Source organism: Lithobates pipiens, unplaced genomic scaffold, assembly GCF_037356315.1.
Source record: "Lithobates pipiens isolate NorthernLeopardFrog02 unplaced genomic scaffold, aLitPip1_a1.2 Scaffold_30, whole genome shotgun sequence".
In the NCBI taxonomy this organism is placed as follows: Eukaryota; Metazoa; Chordata; class Amphibia; order Anura; family Ranidae; genus Lithobates; species Lithobates pipiens.
In genome coordinates, this window is record NW_027507791.1 from 88,323,088 (window position 1) to 88,342,304 (window position 19,217).

Consider the following 19,217-nt stretch of genomic DNA (forward strand, 5'->3'; position numbering starts at 1 on the left):
GGCAGAAAAATGAGAGCTCAAAAAAGCTCAAAAGACTGCATGAGCTGCTTCTTTAAGCTGCAGTGGGCATGAGCCCTTAAAGTCTACGACACAAGTTGGATAGAAGTCGCCTTGAAGTGGTACAGGAAACTCCAAAGTTGGAGAGACTTCAGTAGTGCTAATTAGGACTGTTTTCATTGACTAAAATGGGACGTGACCCTACTCCTATTGCAAGACCTCCCTTATTTTCATCAAGGTAAAATTTATTTTAAAAATTTGCTAGTCGTGTAAAAACACTTGTAGAACAAGTTACTCACAATCCAATGTTTTACTCTATATCTTATAGTTGTATTAAAGTGGTTGCAAACCCAGATGAAAAAAAGGCATAATGAGCTAGTATGTACTGCATACTAGCTCATTATGAAATACTTGCCTTAGAACGATGCTGTTGCAGCGGTCCCCATACACCGACGTACCCAGCGTCTTGTCGAGTTTTTTCTGGGTTCGCAGCCTCCGGTGCTGTGATTAGCCGGAGCCACGATTACATCATTCCTGCTCCTGCGCGTGGGAGCCGCCGGTAATGGCATGAGCAAGCTGTTTCTTCAGTACACATGTACCGATGGAGTCGGCACATGTGGATACAGAGAAATTCACGGTATCTATAGGTAAGCCTTATTATAGGCTTACCTGTAGGTAACAGTGGTTATACAGGGTTTACAACCACTTTAAGAAAGCAGATTGCAGCTGGGGGAGGAAAAAAACAATTCACAATTAATATTGAATCCAAACAAAGTCAATAATATTGATTCACCATGTCTGCTCCCGCCATTGAAGTATAACACAAGTTCCAAAGGGCCTTTCACTTTTAATAAATTTTTTCGAAGTTTTAGCAGAATAGAATATGTACTCCGTACCAATATAGGATGAAAAACAACACATCAGTGAGTATCAGGATCGTGATTAACAAAATGTTGTAAAAGAAGATCTGCAATGGAAAACAATAAGTATTCTGGATTGTAGACAAATGTAACAATGGAAAGGGCCTTTCAGCCATGCTCAGCATCCAGAAATATCACAAAGTAGAAAGATCATGTAGCTCTCACATCCACCATTTGTGAGAGGGTTGGGTAAAAGGAGGTCGATATTGGGGGGCGTGGCCTGTCCAGCGATGGAGTAGGACGCGTGTGAGCTGAGCTCCGCTCTTACCGCGATCTCCTGCAGCGATCCTGTGTGCCCACCGACTACTTTTCTACCAGGTATCGTACCCGCTACTATCCTGAGCAGTTAGGGCCATGTCTCCGCCGAAGAGGAACTGTGCGGCGGCTGCAGCGCTTGACAAATACCGGCGGGACCATGAGGGCCAACATGGCGGACAGTCATCTCCGCCTGCATAGCCCGCCACGTCGGACACCATGAAAGTGCTTGAGGCGATCTGCACCTGTCAGTCTACATTAACATCTAAGTTAGAGGAAGTTAAGGTGGATGTGTCGCTGATCCGACAGGACATGGCTAAGCTAAGGGACCGGGTGAAGGAAACTGAAGCCCAGATCAGTCAAGGTGAGGATGTCTTGTTTCTCATGCAGCATTCCCAGGATTATGTACAGAGACAACTCCAGCAGTTAGCCCAGAAGCAAGATGACCTCGAGAATAGGGCTCGCAGGTCTAACCTGCGGTTTATTGGTCTCCCAGAGGGCTCCGAGGGTGCTGACCCGGCAACGTTTCTGGAAACTCCCCTGATTTAAACCTATGGCAGAGAGGCCTTTTCTACCTCCTTTGTGATCGAACGAGCTCATAGGATGCCAGCTCGCCCACCACCGGAGGGAGCGCCACCGCGCACGTGTATTACCAAACTGCTCAACTATCGTGACAGAGATGCCATCCTGCGCCTCACCCGTGACAGAGGGAATATCCTGTTCCAGAATGGATATATATCGGTGTTTCCTGACTTCTCTGCTGAAGTTCAAAAACGTCGCTCCCGCTTTGTGGAAATTAAGAGGCGCCTCAGGGCACACCACATTACGTATGCCATGCTGTTTCCGGCCAGGCTCCGAGTTGTGGGCGAGGATAGGGCCTACTTCTTTGAGGATCCTGAGATGGCGGTGGCCTGGCTGGGTCAGAGGGATGCGGCATGGAATCGGCAGCCTCGGGACTGATCTTGTCTAAGGATTTGTGAGTACAACTACCTGGCCTTATTGCTACAGGGTGCTGGTGGATTGTCTGAGTGTTATTAACTGGACAGAATCCTCGGGACAGCAGACATACTCCTCACCCCACTGGTACTCCCACGGTATAAATGTGACACTTACCGTCCTCAGCATCCATAGTGACAGTTAACTTCTATGTCCATGTTCCGCTGGCTTATCACCCCTTTTATTTCTGTGCGCATGCGGATTGTGAGGGAGTACTGTGCCCCTTGGCTTCCCCTTTTCCATTCCCCGTGCCCCCCTTCCTCTCTCTCCCCTCACTACCCTCTCCCCTCACCTTCCTATCCTTCTTACTCCCTACCCTCCCCTCCTCCCCCCTGGGGCTCTGGTAGACCTCATAGTGGGACCCCCTGGGCCCTTCTCTTGTGTAGACAGTGGAGTAGTGGGACACTAACTATTTAATAATGTGACTACCGTATATACTCGAGTATAGGCCGACCCGAATATAAGCCGAGGCCCCCAATTTACCCCCAAAAAAACTGGCAAACTTATTGACTCGTGTATAAGCCGAGGGTGAGACATGCCTGTCCATCCCTGTGTGTGTGTCCGTCCATCCCTGTGTGTCCGTCCATCCCTGTGTGTCCGTCCATCCCTGTGTGTCCGTCCATCCCTGTGTGTCCGTCCATCCATCCCTGTGTGTGTGTGTGTCCATCCATCCATCCATCCCTGTGTGTGTGTGTCTCCATCCATCCATCCATCCATCCCTGTGTGTGTGTGTCTCCATCCATCCATCCATCCATCCCTGTGTGTGTGTGTCTCCATCCATCCATCCATCCATCCCTGTGTGTGTCTCCATCCGTGTGTGTGTGTGTGTGTGTGTGTGTGTGTGTGTGTGTGTGTGTGTGTGTGTGTGTGTGTGTGTGTGTCCAGCCTACCTTTGTCCCGAGCCTCCGTCCCGTGCCTTGCCTCCTTGCCTCCGTCCCGTGCCGTGCCTTGCCTCCTTGCATCCGTCCCGTGTCGTGCCTTGCCTCCTTGCATCCGTCCCGTGTCGTGCCTTGCCTTGCCCCCGTCCCGTCCCGTCCCGTGCCGTGCCGTCCCGTCCCGTGCCCTCTTCGTCGGCGGCCATTGTAAAGTTCAAAAGCTGCGCCGCCGCCTTCGCCTGTGATAGGCGGAACACTGAATTTCCCAGCAGCCTGTGTTCCGCCTATCACAGACGTCGTATCATCCTCGTCCGTAGTACGAGGATGATACGATGTCCGTGATAGGCGGAACACAGGCTGCTGGGAAATTCAGTGTTCCGCCTATCACAGGCGAAGGCGGAGCCGGAGGCGCGGCTTTTGAATAGAATGGCCGCTGTCTGTCTGCTCGACACGCTGATCGAGCGGGCAGACAGCGATGACTCGAGTATAAGCCGAGGGGGGCACTTTCAGCCTCAAAAAAGAGGCTGAAAATCTCGGCTTATACTCGAGTATATACGGTATTTTGCCCTACCCTCAACCTGCTACATGCCTTTTTGGATTTGTGAGTTCAGCTACTGTACTGGGCACCGCACAACATGGTGACGAGTGTGAGAATGGACACATGGTTCAGTTCCAGCCTAACCGTCGGTGTACGACGAGGAAGACCTTAGATCTGTCTCTGGATACATACCTGGTGAAAGTCCACCCCCGTGGCTAATTGTTGTTGACATTGCCGAGTTTTTGTTCGTTTGTTTTGGGATGCATGCTCCAGCAAGGTTTGGGTGGCTGAGAGCAGGGAGGGAGGGGATGGGATGTAAGTGTTGCATTAATGGTTTCTGTTTTATGATGTATGTTTAGTTTAGCACAAGATATGATTTGATATGGTACAGGCAAACGTCTCCCCTCTGTGTACACAGTGACAACTGCGGGAGTGTGTGTAGCCCTGCCCTGGGGTATGCCTTCTATTCTCTCATAAATGTACTTGATACGGCCATCCCATGGGCACCGTTGCTGACCTGGAATGTCCGGGGGCTCCGGGATAAACGAAAGCGCACGGCAGTATTTGGATGCCTTAAATCCTATAGAGCAGATATAACAGTTCTGGTAGAGACACATGTCACTGGACAATTGCAATTAGCGCTGAGACATCCTTGGATTGGCTGGGCCTACCACACCACCCATACGCCATACTCCCGTGGTGTGTCTATTTTGGTAGCTAAGACGGCTCAATTCAGTTTGATTTCTTTGAGGACGGACCCCCAGGGCAGGTATATATTTATGCATTGCCTGCTACACGGCGAACCATACCTTATTCTTGCCTATTATGTACCCCCGCTTTATGACCATAGGGTAATTACGGAGGGGCTCTCCTTTATGGCTCAACACCCTACTATCCCAGGCTTGGGGATTTTAATATGGTTCTTAACCCAGCAGCGGATAAACTGTGCCCAGGCCGAGGGGGGCAACAGCTTGGGGAAACTAGGCTAAGCTGCGCTGGTTATCCACTTTGGGTGATTGTGAGGACATTGGGGGTGAGTGGCAGTTCTTTTTTAGTACTAACAGGGATACGGCATCGGTAGATTGCATTTGGGAGGCCTTTAAGCTACATGTTCGTTCCACTCTTTCACGGCGGATCAACAGGATAAAACGGTCCTCAAAAAATCTGTTGCAAAACGCCCTGCAGGAGTTGGAGTCGGCAACCACTGATTTTACCACTGACCCTACACCCACCAAGGCCCAGATACTTAGGCATCACACGAGGGTTGTTGACCATCTCCAGTTTGAGCAGGCTAAACAGAAGCTGTTTTTTATTAGACAACGTGTGTTCGAACAGGGGGAACGGGCAGGAAAGCTCTTGGCCTATTTGCAGGACTCCAAACCCCCCGGTGGTGGTCTCATTAACCGACTGGCGGGGAGAGGAGGTGACTGATCCGCCGATGGTAGCTAAGATGTTCAGGGAGCACTATGCGGCCCTATATGCCTCGCAGGTGAACACCCCGAGGGCTGAGACTGGGGTGTATTTACAGAGTGTTTCCCTTCCCCGGCTGTCCGAAGCACAGGTTAGGGATCTTGAGGCTCCATTAACAGCGAACGAGATCAACCTTGCTATAGCTTCCCCAGCCGTGGCCAAGGCCCCCAGTCTGGATGGTATTCCTCTAGATTTCTATGCCCAATACTCCAAGACACTAGTACCGGAGCTACTGAAATTATTTACTTATATATTCGAATCCGAGTCCCTCCCTGATACTTTAAGACAAGCCTTTATTATAGTAATACCCAAGCCAGGAAAAGACCCCCATTCTCCGGATTCATACCGCCCCATTTCACTGCTCCAGGCGGATATCAAAATTTTGGCTAAAGTATTTGCTACCCGCCTGAGTGGTATCATTTTATCACTTATTCACCCAGACCAAACGGGATTCATGCCCGGGAAAAATACGGCCATGCATAGCCGTCGCCTATATATGAACATTCAGGCCGGGCATGAGATGGTGGGGTCGAGGGCAGTGGTGTCACTAGATGCTACTAAGGCGTTCGATTCCATTGAATGGAATTACCTTTGGGAGTGCTTAGGTAAATTTGGCTTTGGCCCCAATTTTGTTAAATGGATCACCCTTTTGTATTACCGCCTGATGGCTAGAGTTGCAGTTAATGGCTGGGTTTCAGATCCCTTCCCGTTAGGTCGTGGGACACGTCAGGGGTGTCCGCTCTCCCCCATGCTCTATGCTTTGGCAGTGGAGCCGCTGGCCGCTATACTTCGGGCTCATCCGGGAATAGTAGGTCTCCGGAGTGGCACTCTGGTGGAATCGGTGAGTATGTACGCGGATGATACCCTACTGTATCTCGAAGATTCGGGCCCATCATTGCAGATCGCCCTGGAGGTTATAGAGGAGTTTGGCAGTCATTCTGGCCTACGTAAAAAAAATTGGTCCAAATCACAGCTCTTGCCTCTCGACTTCTCCAGAGTTTCTTTCATCCAGTATCTGGGGGTACAGGTCACAAGAGAGCCTCGAGATTATGACCAATGCAAGGAACCGTTGCTTCTTTATGTGAAAACACGGACGCAGGCCTGGTCCCGTCTCCCCATTAGGGTTATGGGACGGGTCAACCTTTCTAAAATGATTCTGCTGCCGAAGCTCCTCTATGTACTCTGGCACTCCCCTGTTATGATCCCCTTAAGGATCTTCAAAACACTAGACAGTATTCTAAACACCTTTATATGGGGCTCATCTAGGCATAAATTGGCTTGGAACACTCTAAAAAACCCGGCCTCTATGGGGGAGTTGGCCCTCCCTGATTTTCGCACACACTACATTGTGGCGCAACTTTCTCATTTCTATCATCTGCACAAGTTAGATGGGCACAGATATCAGGCCTTGGTGGGTAGGGGTGCTTAACTTCATACACATACCCCCCTTCAAATGATTTTCCACTGTGGTGGGATGGGGAATACCCGGGCCCGGATCCTACCGCATCACCGGGGTATCTGGAGACTAGCCCTTAGATTAGTGGGAGCGGACTATTACCACTCACATACTCCGCTATGGCATAACCCCTTATTGCATGAGTTGAGCAGTCTACCTGCTGCAGAATTATGGGCCTCCAAGGGCGTTATTTATCTACACCAAGTTATATCTCCTCTGGGAATTCGAGACTTCCGTTCCTTGCAGGCGGAATTTGACTTACCCCTTTACATGCACTTCCGATATTTACAGTTGCGACATGCGCTCCGATCACAGTTTGTTCAAGGCCTCCCAAGTGTACAGCCGCTAGCCCTATTAGATCCGATAGTGGGTGATGACCCGGTTAAATTAATCTCGACCCTGTATAATCTGCTGTGAGCCCGATCGGTGGCACAAATCACTGAAAAAGCTAAGATAAGGTGGGAAGAGGATTTGGGCCCCTTGGAAGGGGAGGAATGGGACGAAGCATTAGAGAATATTAAGCAGATATCACTTAGCCTACCCGACCGCCTAACGCAGGTATACATCGCTAGATACCACCCTAATTACAACCCAGGATGTACCAGATGCTCCAGCCCTGAGGGTACGTTCTACCACTTAATGTGGCAATGCCCAAGGATCCAGGAGTACTGGGTTCATGTTATTAAGTTTTTGCATGATCACATGGATTCACCCCTACAACTGGATCCTAAAATCTGTATACTTAACATACTTCCTGATACTAATATAGATAAATTCTTAGCCACATTCTTACACTCAACACTATTCAGTGCAAGAAAGTTGGTGGCCAAACACTGGATGCGTCCTGTTACACCCACCGCTCGTGAGTGGATAATAGATATTAATCATAAGCTACCTTATATTAAAATGGTCTATAGGCATAGTGGTTGCCCTGCCAAATATCACAAAGTCTGGGACAGATGGGCAGAGAGTTTGGAAACGTGTGTGGAGTAGGTTGAGCCGGAGTTGTAATCAAGGTTGTCAGATTTCTAATGTATGACCTGCTAATACCCTGCATTTAGAGAGGGTTCTATGTCTGTACCAATTGTATTGTTTTTCTTTTATTCAGTTCTTAAATAAACTTGTGCTTTTAAAAAAAAAAAAATAAATAAAAAAAAAGGAGGTCGATATTGGCTTATGGGGAGGTAAAGGAATATTTTGTAAAGAAATTATTATAATTGCTGCAGCTGTATATGAGTGTAAGGACCTCAACCCTTATATATGCAATACAAAGGGAAAATGCTAAAGGCAGAAACTCATCAAGCTTAGAGATTTTTTATCAGATAAAAAGTAGGGTGTGACACAAAGAATCACTATCAGAGGTCATAAATAATTCCAGCACTTAGAGCCTGGAGTCAGGGGCGTAACTACAAATCATTAGGCCTCATATCAAAATCTTGATTGGGGCCCCCTGGCTCTCACCATAGCAGCTTACTGTGTCTACTGTGACAATATGTGTCATTGATCTTACCATTATGTTTGCCCAAAGAACAAGGACAGGCAGCAGAGAAAACAGCAGCAGCTGAAGAAAAGTCAGCATAGATAGACAAGAGACCAGAGCTTTGAATAAAAATTATATTTGTAATAACAATAATAATAACCACATTGCCATTTTATATTAGGACAATGTTATTAATGCTCTTGCACAGTTACTTTATAATCCTAATACAAATTTCTTTAAATCGGTATTAAACCAAAAACCCGAAATGTAATACATTGCAGCTTACCAATCATTAGATGTGACGGCTGCATTAGTTAATTTTTTAGGCTTTTCCCCTCTGTATTCACCTGGTGATTTGGCCACTAACACACTTCCTCTATCACTATGGACAAAGGAGCACAGAGAGTTGTATCTTTGGGCAACAGCATTGTCAGTCTTTGGGGAAGGGTAGTGTTACATGTGATAGCAGATTTAGTACACTAATAAAAAAGAAACTAAACTCCAGTTAACATCATCCAGAAAGATGGATAGAGGAATCCTCTCCCTCCTGGGACATTATCAGTGCCGTCTGGTGGCATCATTTTTTGGGGGGGGGGGGCAGCAAACAATGCCCCTGCACCCCCCTATTGGTCTGTCACCGGCCCCGCACTTACCCCATCTAGATCGCGGGCAGTGCTTCCTCCAAGTGACGAGCGGCAGCTTCCCCTGCATCTCCTCCTCCTCTGCATCACGGCGGCTTCCGCCGTGCATCTCCTTCCTCCAATAGGATCGATTTTCTTAACAGCCAATCGGGTGACGGGTCTCAGGACCCGATTCCTGATTGCCTGGGAGGAGAATAAGACAATAGTAAATACTAATTCACTATTGTCACACAAGTGGGTGGGCTCAGGGCACAGTGCTCTGCTCCCCGAGCCCATCCTTTTTTGAAGACTATTAGTGCCTCTGGCTCTAATCACGTGCTTAAAAAAAAACAAAAAAACATTGGAATCCATGCATCCAGGTCCCCGCATGTAGATTAGGGGGTCGGATGCATGAATGGGGGGCGGTGCATCTGTGCCCTGCATTGCGGGCCGCCGCTGGACATTGTATTCTGCCAGTGGGGACTCTTCACTGTCAGAATACATAGATTGAGAATAATTTTGCCGTTTATCAGAAGTCAATCGTTAGAGGCTCCTTACATAACGTTACTGAAACTGCTGATTTTCAATCCATCTATGGCCAGTTTGCAAGTACTGGTTGTAGATGATCACGTGATGCATCATATATGCTTTTAGATATGTAGGTTTAATGTGCTGCCACCTGTTCTACAGGTGACTGCAATCAAGATAGATATCAGTGATGACTCAAAATATGTAAGAGTCAGCCTGCAACTAATGTGTGGCATGTACAGTTTTCCCAAACTGGGGGTGGGGGGGAAGCATTCATGATACATGTGCAGACAAGGCCTAGAGCAGATTAGTTATGGCTAGCTTGAACTATCCTGTATTGTCATTATAGTAATTATTTTTACTAAACGGCTTTTTAGAGAATAAAATCCAATCCACAAAAATTATCGGACCCACTAGGGATCCAGGGTGTGGTTGTAATAGGAAGTAATTTTTAAGAATTGAATTCCTTGTAAAGAATTTGTAGACATACAATCTAGCAATATTAAGTATAATGTAAGAAACCGTGGGATCAGTACAAGGGTATGACAGCACAAGTCACAGACAAGTTTATTAGCCTAAAGTCAAAAGGTAGGAATGCCTGCTGTAAGCTTTAGCATCAGTAGAGTCATCAATCAAACCTATTACATATGCAAGAATTGTTAAATAATGACACCTTTCTGATCCTGCATTTAACAAGAGGTCAACTAGTGCATGTAATTAATAACAGGAATATAGTTTTATAAAAGCATACAGAACATTTTTCAAAGGTTAAAAATATATACTCTGTGGATAAAACTAAATCTGAGACCTGGAACTTACATTTCTGTAAAGTAAATTTAAAGAGCCTATTAAAAAAAAATATGTGTGGAAAACATACTTGTAGTGACCAATCAACAGGACAGGATTTCCATGGATGGAGCCTGTAAGCACATAAGGTTTAATGCCTAAAACACCCCTCTGCTGTAATTATTCTTTTTTTACACAAAGAACCTTTGTGTTTTACTCATTCCATTCTAGATTAATATATGGTGACAATACTCAAATAAGGTCTTTGAACTGACTGTATTTCTAATCATGACGTAAAAAAAAATAATCCGTGGCCAATAACTATACAAGGAGAAGCCACGTATAGGGTACAGGATTAATGAGTTTTATAATAAATCCAAACTTCTTTGGATTTCATTTTTATTTATGAGGGAAAATGAAAGAATACCTCTGATTTGTCACCATGGGCAAGTCTACTGCTTTTGTGAAGAACTTTTTGTACTTATATTTTTTTATGGAAAAGGAAATTACTATGGTTGTGTTGCGTTTGCACCTTACATACAAGAAATATCATAGGAATATTATATACTGAATTGTTTTTTACCCTACATAAAAAATGTTCTTTGATAACAAGTGACTTATATGGACAAAATTCTTTAGCTTATTGTTTTATGTCTGAATATGGTTGTGAAATATTAATTTCTACATTCAAAGACTGTACCACTCAGTTGTCACACAAAACCACACTAAGGCAGTATACTATACATTGATGCCACATACTGGCATCGATGACTGCACCGTCTAATTCTCCAAGTGAATGGGAACTACTACAAACCATTAAAGCCCCACAGTAAGGCCTGCATTTTAGCAGCAGGTTGCTACCTCTGTGACAGAAACATGAACACTCACTCTCTGGAGCTGCTAGCATTGAAACTCCCTTGTGCTGTGAATGGCAGGCGCATACAACAAAGTGTTGAGTATAGTTGTGAGCAAAGGGTGAGCCAGTTGTGCCTGGGCACACCCTAATCCCCTTGTGAGGTGCACTGCTCTTCTCATATGCATGCATGTGTGTTTGTGCTCTGGGGTGCACACTCTAATGCACCAGTGGTGTGGAGGTTAATATTTATAAGGGCATTGTCCTTATGTAGGGGGTAAAAATATAAATCACTAATGACTGTACAGAGTTTATAGTGCAAATTTGTGAAAGTCCCTTTGAGCATGGTGCACTTTTGCGGTTTAGTACCATTTACATCTGGGTATTTTGTAACTTCCATTGTTTTCAATTGTGCCCGTTCACACCTGAGAGTAGTGTTGCTTGAAGGTTGTAGCAAGTTGTGCCTGTAGAACATAAGTAACTAGCTTTCCATTGGCTAAAAAATAAAAAATAACCTCAAGCAAAAATTATTGGAAGCACCTGTACATGCTCTAAAAAAAAGCCTGTAAAATGATCACAGGCGCACACCTCAAGTGTGATTGCAGTCTCATATGTTGGTCATGTGTTTCAAGATGGGTTTCTAAATACCCAGCACTACAGCATAACTTAGTGTTATAGAATTAAGTAATAATACATGAATCAAGTTTGAATCAGGTTATCTGAATGTCAAGCTAGTTGATATTCAGAATTGCTGGCATTTAGGTCTTCCAACATACCTTCTTGTAAATTCAGTATGGTTATTTAGTCCCATTTACTATAGTGATACTTCAGTGGAACGAACTGGAGGGAGAAAATAGGCAGCACCTTTTCTACTCCTAGATTGTCTTTACCAAGGTGCCTTTTTTTTCCCCCCTCACAAGTCAAAAAGGTCAGAAATCTGAGATCGCCGTTGTCATTTTGCATACAATACATATACATTTCAGGGAAAGCTAATGCTTCTATTCATGTGATAGTACAATGTATAGCTCAGGCAGCTTTTTAAGCCTTAAGGAATCCTGGAGAGCATGTCTTCGGGTTTGTGAGATGCATTCTTCCAAATGTATGCACTCTTTACATTTCGCATTTCAATTTGTTTTCTGCATCCTATTTTTTGCTAAACAATACATGTCCATCTGGATCCATGTTTCTGCTGGGAACCTTAAAAGTCACTTCAGCCAAAATCGGTATTTCAGCTTTGGGTCAGTGCAGGTAGGCTGAACAATATTCCAGGTTCTTATGTCACTCAAGGTCTTGCAAAATTTCTGCACCTGAATGCAAAGATCAATGCACCAACTCAAGCCATTATGAGAAGACTTATTTCCAAATTTATGTAAGCCTGTAAGCAACAGAACCAAAGCAACACAGCATAACCAGTTATTGCAATGTGAAGCTTCCAGAGTCCTAAGAAGCCAGCCAGTCAATTCATTTTGGCAGATTCCACCTATAAACTGAAATATCAGTCTTGGTCTTGGGTGAACTTAACTGAGTCAGAATTGCATTCATGCTCTAATCTGTAGCAAACAGTTTTGAAATGGTACTTTATGTTTTTGTATGTTAAATGTAATGTTTGCACAATCCACAGATGAAATGTGCTTATATAGCATAAAGTCTTTGTGATATACAGGTATATGTGTTATTTTCATTGAATAAGGATAGGATTTGATAGAATTTTTTATTTGTACATTTGCATTGCTGTCAGGGACCTGCTGTGGTAAGATAAAGGTACGTGCGTGCGCACAAGTGTGCCAGTACAAAAAAAAATGGACGACGGCGTGTGCATTAGACGCTGCTTGGTGCCAATGGGCCTTTAAAAAGACAGCAGCTGCACAAGTGCAGTGCTGTTTGATCTGCAGCTAGTGTGCCCTGGGAACCTGTACCTGCCTTCTGATCACCTCTATTGACCCGGCTCCGTTGACCTACCTGATATCTCCAACTCTGACCTCAGCTTGCTTTGACCCTGCTATAAGGACTTCCTTGTTGATTTCCTGTTGCTGACCTCTGCCTGTTCATCTGGCTCTGCTTCAGCTTTCTCCCCTATCTGCCTGACTACCTGTGTTTGACCCGGCTTGTCTCCCCCTGCTCCAGTCTGTACTTGCCAGCTTCCAGGTCTCTGACCTGCATCTGTCTCAGCTAACACCGGCATCCTGGACCTATCTGGTGGCTCATCATCCATCCATCCATGCCTACACCACAATACTCACAGGCACTCCTACCTCACTGCACTCTCGAGTCTACTGTTCCCATTCCAGTGGCTCCTGAGCCAGGGCTGTAAGAGAGGTCTCCTCCTACAAGTCAGACTTTACTACACGGTACGTAACAATTGCATGTAGGTGAGCCACAGAGGTTATGCCAGAAAAAATTATGTATTTGCACAGATTACCATAGTGCCACCTCCCAAAAAGTTAAATTACTATGTTGCTGACATTTTTTGATTAAAAGCTAGAATAACAATGTGTAAAAATGCAATAACCATTGGTAATTGATTATTGTAAGCTGAAACATGATTGGTTCCCTAAGGTTATTACACTTACCAGATATTGATTCCATGTTGTGCTGCCTTATTAAATAACTCATGTTGTCTTTTTCATTATTATTATTATACAGAACCATTTCCAAATCTAGGAGCACTTTATTTCAGACATGTTTGTCAATGAGAGAAATCTAAAAGCAAAACAATTTATAAATAAAATTCTGATACAAGATGTGGAAATGCTAGGTAATATAACTACTCCAAGCTTCCAAACCACCAAATGGTCAGTATCAGAACTGCTGTATTAGATATTCCGGTAATGAACACAGTCAACAATATGGGCACAGCATAAAATTCAGAGATAAAATACATTGCTGTGACCTTCAAAATCTAGTTTACACTATATAAATGCTAATGCTTTAACAAGCTATGTATGTCAGGGCACTTGAAGTCTTCAAATATCCAAGACCTCCTTCTAAATCTGCAGTAACCCGGTCTCTATCAAATCTAAAAAAATATATAAATACATACACTGCATAACAAACATGAGTTCTATTTGAATCTAAATAAAAAAATAATAAAAAAAAGTAAAAAAATAAATAAAAATAGGGTCTTTGTTGCATGAACCAATGCCAAGCACTGCTTTATATTTGCCCATGGCAGTAAAATACCTGCAACTGCAATTACAAATAATGGAATATCAGTATGACTTAAACCTTGGCACCTCTACATTATGTAGTATAGAAATAAGTCTAATACTTTAAAAAAAAACTTAAATGCACAGTTTAGTAATCTCTTTAGATTTACATTAACCAACCTGGAATCTCTGAAACACATCTGGCAGTGGTACTCAATAATGATCACCATTAGTGAGCGTCTTACCTTGGGCCTGCCTGGAGGGGAGAGTGCTGAAAAGCAGCTGTTATCTCTGCTGGCTCAGAAAAAAAAATCACAGCTTCCCAAACTTCTGTTTCTTCTCTGATCCCACTGTATACCAGTAAAAAGAAATCTGACTGTGTTGAGCCTCTGTGAAGTTTCTTCTTTCAGTATTACAGCCAATTCCAGAGCACAGACAAGAGCACCCAGCACACTCAGGACCTTGCTAGGGAGTAGATTCCACTCAACAAAAAAAAAAAAATGTTTTCTCCCTCACCTTATTTTTGCCTTTCCCGGCGGCTCATAATGTTGCTTTCTGGGTGGGACCCACTCTGCTAGTTTTATTGTAGCCCTGAAACACTAGACAAATGGGACTTGAGACAGCCTCTGTATTCTGTGCATCACACACGAGAATGAGGAAGTGTCTCTGGGTGTAAGCAGAGAGGAACACATCCCTCATCTAAACAGACTTTTTTTTTTTCTTTCCTTTTTTTTTTTTTTTTTTTTTTAGAAGTACCGCTTTTCTTAACCATTGTCAATAGCAAGCAAGGAAAAAGATGAAAAAAAACTGTACTAAATAATTTCCTAAAAAACTTAGTTGCATTAATCTACATTTCCTATAATTATAAACATTTTGCAGGATGTGATTGTGTTACCAACAGTAATGTGACACTAAACAGTGGTTTAAAAAAAAATATATATATATATAATGTGAAATGGAAATAATTATTGCGCCTTCCCTGAAATAAACAAAAAAGAGGGGAAAAGCTGCTACCCTAAATGTGACAAAAATTCAAACAGTGATGGAAATGGATGTGTAGCGCTAAATGATCCAAACAGTGATATATATATAAATCACTAAATAATATAACCCAACAAGGGGGACAAGTGAACTACTCAAGTGTACAACTACTCAAAAAGAAAAAACGTCCACATAAAAAACAATATTAAAGTGAAATAAACATGTCCATTGTGAACGGATGAATCACGGAAGGGATGTCATAAAGCCATAAAGACCGTCACACTGAAAATTTCTTTAAATAGATGATATGGTTTATGCACGTTTACCAGAACTGTTGGACCCCACTGTCATGTGACAACGAATCAATCAGGCATGAAAAATCCCAAACGACAGAAGAACTGTGGCTAGACAGCTGGTATCCTGAAGGGTTTGGGGTATGCCCCACTCTTTAGAAGATGTCGACCATAAGAAGAACCACTGGACTGCTGTATTCGGTCTCTTATAGATTTCACACTCTTGAGGATGGTTCAAATCACCAAAGGCATCAAATGGGAGATCCAAAGATGGCAAATGGATGGTGGTAAAGGTAAACCCTTATAGGGGTAATAAGGCCCAATGCTGGAACCCAAAAACACTTTTATCCACAGAGCATGAAAAAGAAGGAAAAGATGGGGGCTCCAATGGTGCAGGTCAAAAAAGGTAGGTTTTAATTGAGAAAAACCGACATACAATGATAAAAAATAATCACAATTAATTAAAAGCAATATGAGGAGTAAATTACCTTGTCCGACGCATTTCATTCAAATCAGACTTCTACTGGGGCATCTATCTGCTCCCCTATATTGCACTTATATTTATAACATACTTACAAGACCAGAAAACAATAATTAGCCAATCAGCTACGATTAAGGTAAAAATGTCTCCTGATTGGAGAAAAATTTATCTCATGGTAGACTAAGGTCACATTGCACAGTCAGTAACCAATAATATCAAGTGCTTCAAAGTATATTCAGGTCGGCGATGACTCAACTTATCACCCGGAAGTAGCCAACAGCACCACACGACTAAACACGTGTCTGAAAGCCCGCGAAAATGCGGGCATCTGAGTCACGTGCTCTCTTCCGTCCACTCTCAAACCCACATTCGGATCACATCTACCACACAAAGGTGGGAGTGTGATGACAATAGGGGAGGAGATTTAGGATGTAAACATGGAGAGGGCCACCCACATCCTCCCTCCTGGCCAATCGGTGGGTATTTGGGAGGAACTGTCCCCTGATTGGAAAGAAACTGGTCACATGATAGACGATAGAAGATCACATTCCATAGTTAGGAACCAAAGAGAACATATGCTGTGAGGTACATCCGGGTCCGCAGTATCTCTCCTTGTCACCCGGAAGTAGTTAACAGCAACACATGGTAGAGCACGGATCAGAAAGCCTGCAAAGTGCAGACATCCGAGTCACGTGCTCTACCCGGTCAACTTGTCCCTCATGTGGACCTCACATCTGGATCCCATCTGACGCACAAAAGGTGGAAGTGGGATGATGAGAGGGAAGAAGATGTAAAATATAGGAATGGAGAGGACCGCCCACATCTAACTGCCACACGTCCGCTGTTCGCCAAACCAATCAGAATGGCGGACGGCGGTGTAAACGTGCGGTGATAAATCGAATCATATGACCAGGACGGTAACATCTCGTATCTGAAATCACGTCTTGATGTCTCCCCGTCATACTGAGCAGTGCAGTCAAAGGGGACATCTGTCTACTCAATGACATCACTAATAGGCGGTGTGAAAAACGCCTACAACATGTGGTGGGACAGACATAACAAATCCAGAGGTGGTTATGATCCCATCTGAACCGGAGTACAAACTGTAACACCAGCGTCAAAGGAAATCACACCATACCATAAATATTTATATACACACACACTATTATTATTATACTGGATTTATATAGCTCCAGCAGTTTATTACCAAAAGTATTGGGACGTCTGCCTTTACAAGCACATAAACTTTCATGACATCCCTGTCTTAGTCTCTAGGGTTAAATATTGAGTTGGCCCACTCTTTCACAGCTATAACACCTTCAACTCTTCTGGGAAGGTTGTCCACAAGGTTTAGGGGTGTGTCTATGAGAATATTTGACAATTATTCCAGAAGTGCTTTGTGAGGTCAGGCACTTATGTTGGACGAGAAGGCCTGTCTTGCAGTCTCCACTCTAATTCCTCTATCAGGTTGGGGTCAGGACTCTATGCAGGCCAGTCAAATTCCTCCACCCCAAACTGCTGGAAGTGAACCCCAGGTTTAAGTCGTTTGCAGACACTAACGAATTTTCTTCTAAGATTGCCCTGTATTTGGCCACTGCTTAAGAGATCTGTGATGAAACCAATATAGTACCCGACTGAGTAATGCCGCCACATGGTAGAGTTCAGGGTGCGGCAGGTCTGCTCCTCCAGCATCTCTCCTCTTCAATAAAATGTATTTCCTAAGTTTAAGTCTATGTTAATAATATAGATTAAATCAATCTAAAAAAAAAAAGCGTGGGACCTGAATTGGGATTGTTTGAAAAATATTAAGAAATCTGTGAGGGGCGTGGCCTGAACATGGCTATGCGAGGACACGTTTATGCTGAGCTCCCATCCACGGCTGGCTAGCTGAGCTTACCATGATCCATACCCACCCGGGATCGCAAGGCATGCACTCCAAGAAAAGGAAGACCACGGGGAAAGCCAAACCATTGAAAAGGAACGTAGGCATTGCAGAGGGATATGTTACACGCACACCCCCCTTCCTTCACTACAGGATCCACCAACCCACTTAGACTCTAATTAGAGAGGGGTTTGTGGCAGGAGACAAAGGGACATCTGGATATAGTGTACACCTCTGCTGTGCTGAAGCTGAGAAGTATGCCTTCAGTGCAAAAAGGGACACAGAACATGTCTACCACTATCTAGACATTAAAATGCTGAGGGAAGAGGGGGCTCCCTCTTGTGTGAGAAGAGCTGCTTATATTGTTATGGACATTAACGGGCACCATCAGATGGGAGGGGGGAGGGGTGTCTCCCTGTGAGCATAGTGGGGGAGCGAGTTCTCCTTCCCCCCGTTTCCCTGATACGCTTTCTGCGACAAGGTTTATTTGTTAAGATGGTTTCAATTTTCTATGTTGGCACTGTAATAAACCCATGTTCCCACTTACGTACAGTTAAGTTAATTAGATATGTATAAATATACTGTGGTATACAAGATTCTTAGTCTCCCAGCAGAGAACTAGACCAAACGAAATTCAGGAGAGTCTTAGTGTGGTCTCTGATGGTTAGTTAAGCAAATGGGTCCGGCTGAGAACCTCTCTTCGAAACCTAATACCTAGCTCTAGCTGCTTTACTGGAGGGGGGTAACAGTATGGGGTGAATGGATGTTCTGCCGTTCTGAGTAAAACCTTCCTTAACAGCAGAAGCACGCAAGTTTTTACTAATCTGGACATTACATCAGAGAGATTGGCTACTGCTGGCCTCCCCCCCTCTGGTGACCTCCATGGGCGATCCCCGTCTTTACTATAAGGATATGGGGGAATGAGCTGAGGGACAACCTCTCGCTCCCAAAGTGAAATGGGGAGTTATGTGAGAAATGGGCAAACTGGGAACATACGCTTGTTACCCCAGGAGATGGTTACCATAAATTTCCTTTAACGGGAATGGGAGGAGCTTGACCCTTTGTCCCTGGAGGGGATGATTTCGGGAAGCTGGAGTGCTGAACTGAGGGCGGAGGAGGCTTATGGTGGATCTCCAGTGGCCCATCGGGGGGGGAGCTGGGGGTCAGGTGGGGGGCCGTTATGGACCCTACTATTTCAGATCCATTGGATGGGCTGGGTCAGGGGCGTTTCCTCGCAGCTAATCCCAGTCACCTTCTCAAATAGGTCGACACCTCTGCTTTGGTAGCAGAGGTGTTGTGTTAAATGCAAGCTTGAAACTTGCTATAGTTTTCTCTCTCGCGCGCGCGCTGTCTTTACCAGCACTGTCTTAAAACCTCTCTCTTCTCTCTCTGAGGCTCCCCCCCCCCACATCTTCCTTTCCCCTTACACTCCTCCCTCTCTCTGTTCCCTCTCTGTCCCCCTTTTCCTGACCTCCCTTCTTCCCCCCTCCACTGGCACCCCAGTTGAAGACTTATGAATGACTTAAGACAGGCCAAAGTGGATGTTGTCTTCATCCAGGAAACTCATTTTAAAGAAGACAGACTCCCGGTTCCTAAAAACAGATTCTTGCCCTTAGGGTACCACTCCACTAATAAAACGAAATCTAGAGGGGCTTCCATC

The 19,217-nt window shown here is 44.5% G+C and overlaps 1 protein-coding gene across 5 annotated transcripts in view; it reads right to left on the bottom strand.

Moving 5' to 3' along the window:
* Window positions 1-14,597, bottom strand: part of PAPLN (papilin, proteoglycan like sulfated glycoprotein) — a 181,735-nt gene extending 167,138 nt beyond the window's left edge. For 3 of the 5 annotated variants that reach the window (XM_077464578.1, XM_077464579.1, XM_077464575.1), the window contains exon 1: window positions 14,166-14,430. The gene's annotated coding sequence lies outside the window, so the exon portion shown is untranslated. The other 2 variants (XM_077464577.1, XM_077464576.1) reach the window with 2 other exon arrangements.
* Between the last annotated feature and the right edge of the window lie 4,620 nt (window positions 14,598-19,217).